Source organism: Mandrillus leucophaeus, unplaced genomic scaffold (assembly GCF_000951045.1).
Source record: "Mandrillus leucophaeus isolate KB7577 unplaced genomic scaffold, Mleu.le_1.0 Scaffold103, whole genome shotgun sequence".
Classification (NCBI taxonomy): Eukaryota; Metazoa; Chordata; class Mammalia; order Primates; family Cercopithecidae; genus Mandrillus; species Mandrillus leucophaeus.
In genome coordinates, this window is record NW_012098432.1 from 1,466,984 (window position 1) to 1,472,857 (window position 5,874).

At 35.9% G+C, this 5,874-nt stretch overlaps 1 protein-coding gene across 2 annotated transcripts in view; it reads right to left on the bottom strand.

Moving 5' to 3' along the window:
• Positions 1-5,874, bottom strand: part of NEGR1 (neuronal growth regulator 1) — a 942,943-nt gene that overhangs the window by 519,515 nt on the left and 417,554 nt on the right. The gene's annotated exons all lie outside the window — the stretch shown is intronic.

Here is a 5,874-nt window from a genome sequence, read left to right on the forward strand (position 1 = left end):
CCAACATATTATGCATTTTACTTATTTTACCTCCTGTCAGCTTCTTGCCACATTTGGGGATGTCAGCTCCGCTATGACAAGGGTTTTTAGTTCACTGCTTTATCACCACTGTCCATAACCATACCTGGAACACAGAAGACGCTCAACAAAATTTTATTTAATTGTTCAGTAAAAATTTTTTATTCATCCATCTAAATATCAAAGTAACAGTTCCTGAATGAGGACAGTAGCATTAGAGAACCTCTCATTGCACCTCAGAGAGAGTGAGAACTTCTCTTGGAGAATAACCCAAAGACCATCTGCCATACTCATAATGATTAATAAAAGAAGAAGAGCTGCCAACAGTCTATTTCCAGATCCCTACTGCTCTGCAAATTCTTGCAATATGACTGAGCATTCCATTCCAAATTCTGCCAATCCAGGTGATACGTGACCCTGTTATCCTTACAAATGCACCAAGAAACTCATAGTTTTATGGTATATGTATTCTTGTGTGACTGGTGCAGGGCAGTCAAAATTCTCATCATTAAAAGAAAAAAAAAAAACTGTTCACAAAAGGGGAGTTTGTAAGAGACAATATACGCTTGCTTGCTTGTTTTATAGCATTTCTGAAAACATGACTGTGCAAATAACCTTACAAGATAGGAGAGATCATTTCACAGCACAGCCATACTTTTTATTACTATCTCTTTACAGTGTGTTTTTCAGCAATCTATTCACAATCGTTGCCCAGTAGATCCTGTGAATCAGTTGATATTGTCCAAATATAGTGGGAGGTCATTTTTAGACCACTTTATGTTTTAGGAAACTATAATCCAAATTTATTGTGTGTTTCATTACAGTGATTCTGTAATGACTCCAAAGTCAAATGAAATTATGTTTGAAAAATCATTATATTAGAAGTCAGATTATCACAAAATACAATGATAGATAGGAAGACTTACTTTAAATTTACTGTGTGTAAAACAATGAGCTTAGGTTGCTGGGGCTGATAAATACTAAAAGCAAAACAATATGAAGCTTAAATCCCATTCTTAAGGAATTACAGAAGGATAAGTTTAGAGTTAAAAAGTCTTTAGAGATTTAAATTACATCTCATCTCTTATGTACAGATGAAAAAATAAATCCTTAACCAGAAAGGATAAGCAATTTCCCAAGTCATAAAGCATTTCTATGGTCGGGAATAGTGAACATATGGCCATGAAAAAATTGGAGATTATTTTTATAGAATAGCATATCTACATAATCAAGTTAAAACAGTATAATTGGGCATCCAATGAAACCAGCAGTGAGAAGAGGCCATTGAGATGACAATTACTAGTTTGCTAACAATTAAAAGCTAAGAAGTTACTCTCTTTTAACTACTGCTTATTTTCATCTCACCATAGGGAAACAGTAATTACCTGTAAACGATAGAATATTTTATTGGATTTGTATATTGAGAATAGTGTTTCAGATCACAGTCTCTGGAGCTAGCAGCCTGGCTTTGAATCACATCTAATAACTGTATGATCTTGGGCAAGTTCCTTCATCTCTTTGTGACTCATACAAAATGTGAATAATGATGGCACCTACCTCCTGGAGTTGCCATGAGAACTAAATGTAAAACACTTAGAAGAGTGACTGGCATACAGTAAACAACATACACTATTATTACAGTCTAAGATAGGTGGACTGCACATCTCTTTGGAAGAGTTCAGAGTACTTCTGTACTTTGTCCCTAGGGATAGTTTTGGTCTCTTTCATGGGAAAGGCTAGGGGATATTGAAGTGCCTGTATGCACTGCAAACAACTAAGACTAGAATAAGATTCCTAGACTCTGTAAACAACTAAGACTAGAATAAGATTCCTAGACCCAAAATGCAGTTGTCTTCAGACTTATTTCTTTCTCTTGCAGCCTCTTCAACACCAAAGAATGCAGGAGAAATAAATCTGCATGCATCTCCAGCCTTGGTTTCATTAGCACAATTCAGTAAGTAATGAAAAAGGAATAACTTGTGCTAAGAAAGATGGCTAACCTTTATAAATAAACTGATTATTTGCAAGCATAAAATGAAATTAATTTTGGATTATTACAGGGGAGACATGAGTAAACTACAGTTATTAGGAGCATAATGCAGTCACATTAATTCAAGTTAGTGAGTAATTATGACTGTTTCCATTTTTCTTTTTAACCATTTAAGAGGTCTTACTCAACACAGTAGAACAGAATGAAACAGATTTCACTCTATGAAAAGAAAAACCATGTATTTAAATGAGGTGACCCCTGCCAGGAGACATTTATAAAAAAAAAAAATCCCACCATCTCTTTGAGGACATTGTGTACTTTTTGCACACACAGGAGTGAAAATCTGAAGAAATAATTTCATTGTTTGTGACAGAAGACACAATATTTCTTAATATGTTAGATAATTTTTTTTACATTTTTTGTGTATTTTTCTTAAATTATGTGTAATCCATATTGTTTTGCTTTTTTTCCAATGTGAATAATAATCATGTTTCTGAATGCTTATTGTAGGGAGATCTTCGTATCATTAGAAACAAACTCTTTAATCTTCACAACATGCTAGCAAATTTATTAGAAGAAGAAATTTGAACAAAAAGAAATTAAGGACATAACGAAAAAGGGGCAACAAAGGGAAGTGAACCTAGGTTTTCTGACCCCATAGCTGACACTCCTAACACTTTGTATTACAAAGCTGTTCTCAAGTTATCATCCCATTGCCATTTCTAATAATGTCATCATTCTCCCATTTTCAAAAAACATCATGAGATAACTACCTCACTCACTCCCTGTTTCCCGAGATATCTCTTACCCAAATCTGTTCTGGACTATTAGATATTACAAAAACATCATAATTGCTTCCTGAGGTAAATCGTGGCATTGCTTGTAAGTTCCTTTACTCTGCATTTGTATTAAGGAGTTGGTGGCTTTCCTCTCCATTCTGTGTATTGTCTCTTACTCTCGATTTTATTGCATCAAAATTAATTTACTGATATAATTCTCTGGCTCTAAAGGAGGAGTATATCTTTTCGAGTGCAATGCTGGGCACATCACATGCCATCAAAAATATATTTGAGGGCTAATATCCAGAATCTACAGGGGACTTAAACAAATTTATAACAAAAAACAAACAACTCCATTAAGAAGTGGACAAATGCATGAACAGACACTTCTCAAAAGAAGACATTCATGCAGCCAACACACATATGAAAAGAAGGTTAATATTACTGATCATTAGAAAAATGCAAATCAAAACCACAATGAGATACTATCTCACATCAGTCAGAATGCTGATTATTAAAAAGTCAAGAAACAACAGGTGCTGGTGAGGCTGCAAAGAAAAAGGAATGCTTGTACACTGTTGGTGGGAATGTGAATTAGTTCAACCATTGTGGAAGAGAGTGTGGCGATTCTTCAAAGGTCTAGGAGCAGAAATACCATTCATTCCAGCCACCTCACTACTGCATATATACCCAGAGGAATAGGAATCATTCTGTTATAAAGATACATGCATGCATATGTTCATTGCAGCATTATTCACAGCAGCAAAGACATAGAATCACTCCAAATGCCCATCAATGATAGACTGGATAAAGAAAACTTGGTACATATACACCATGGAATACTATGCAGCCACAAAAAGGAACAAGATCATGTCCTCTGCAGGGACATGGATGGAGCTGGAAGCCATTATTGTCAGCAAAGTAACACAGGAACAGAAGACCAAACACTACATGTCCTCATATAAGTGGGAGATGACGGATGAGAACCCGTGGACACAGGGAGGGGAACAACACACACTGGGACCTACTGGGGGAGTCATGGGAAGGAAGAACATCAGGAAGAATAGCTAATGGATGCTGGGCTTAATACCTAGGTGATGGGTTGATCTGTGCACCAAACCACCATGGCACGTGTTTACCTATGTAACAAAATCGCACATCCTGAATACGTACCCTGGAACTTTAAATAAAAGTTGAAGAAAAAAAGTATGTGAATACATAAGTAATTAAAAGAGTTAATACTGGACACACTTCTCTTTGTTTCAATTAGCTTTCCTACACACAGTTATTAAGTTTCAAAAGCAGATGGCTCCTCCTCATTTGGGAATAGAAAGTACCAGTGTTCCTGAGCCCCTTAGGGAATATAACTTTGAGTGGTCTGGCAACCACCCAAAGTGTTGATTATACATAATGAACAAGTGGACTGTCCCTTATTAATAGGATATTAAAATATCATTTCTTAACATTTAGTAAGTGTTAATTAGTTTATACATATTATCTTATTGAATCTTTCCACAACATTTTAAGTTGGTATTTTTTCGTGCTTTATAGATTTAAAAAAACTGAAGCTTACCAAAGTAAGCAAATTGCCCAAAGTCACACATCAGAATTCATGTACTATGTCATATCTCTGTGACTAGAAAATTTGTTTATGTGGCAGTAAATTATATTTTCTCCCTTAGAGATGACAGGCACTACTCATTGGTGAATCCCCCACATGGTTGTCAGGGGACTATCTTAGGGAGAGGTCGCCTGGGTCCACAGGTTTCATGGTATCACCTCTTGGTGTCACTCATGCTAAGTGATCTGCAGTTGCTAAGACTGTACAGCTTATTCCACTGTGGAGCACACAGGCATGCAGTTCTTGGTCACTGATGAACCCTGCAAGGAGGGTTTGTCCTGATCCCCACTGAATCTCAACAATGTCCCACGGTCTGAATGGTCTAGCAGTGGCTAGAGTTTAAACTTAATAATAGCATGTGTAATTTACTGGCTTTCACTGCAATCTGATTACACCTAAAAATTAGAAGGTCGTCAGAGAAAAACAAGAAAATAAATTGCTCTGTAAGAGAATTGTGACTAAAGTAATTTTTTCGGATACATTGATAAATGTTGTCTAGTAGGTGAAAAGGTGGCAGATGGCATTTTTTATATCCTTAATTTATTGACATTAAGGGCCCTGCAGCCTTCAAAGCACCTTCATCTGACAGAAATTAAACAAAATTCCAAAGAAAAGGGAAACACAAGACAGGAGCTATTTCCAGGGCCAAAATAGAACAGGAAACACAACAATAGACAGAAAAATCCTTCCAATAAGTGCACAATAAATAAAACATCAAAAACACAAACAGAAGAACTCAATTAAAGCAGAAAAATTTTCAGTCTTCCCCTGAAGGACATAGATATTATTATTCATTATTTATACAATGCTCTAGATGCACATGGCTTTATATAGCAGGTTGAATATCATATGAGAAACAAAAAACAGTGTCCTTTCAGGTTTCTGATTTAGGCATAAATGGAGAAGAAAGGGAATGTATAGGCTATTTTGAAAGAAGAGAGGTACACACTAAGAACAGTTCAGTGAGGCATTTTTTTTAGAGAAGACAGTTTCTAACAAGTTTTTCAATGAAAAGAAGTTCAAGGTTAGATCACATGCTGATTAAAATACAGAAATCAGTGGTAAGGATAAAATGATTAGAACTTTCCAGTGGCCTCCTGATTGCCATCTTACTTATTTAACTATAAAGTAGATCACATCTGAAATATTTTCTTAGCCATACCTGAAGGCCTTCAGTAGAGCTTTTCTAACAATTGTGTAAGCACCTAATTCTCTGTAAAAAATTATATTTGGTTAGGTACATGCACACATATGTATATTGAAGCACTATTCACAACAGCAAAGACTTGGAACCAGCCCCCAGTGCCCATCAATGATAGACTGGATAAAGAAAATGTGGCACTTATACACCATGGAATACTATGCAGTCATAAAAAAGGATGAGTTCATGTCCTTTGCAGGGACATGGATGAAGCTGGAAACCATCATTCTCAACAAACTAACACAGGAACAAAAAACCAAACACC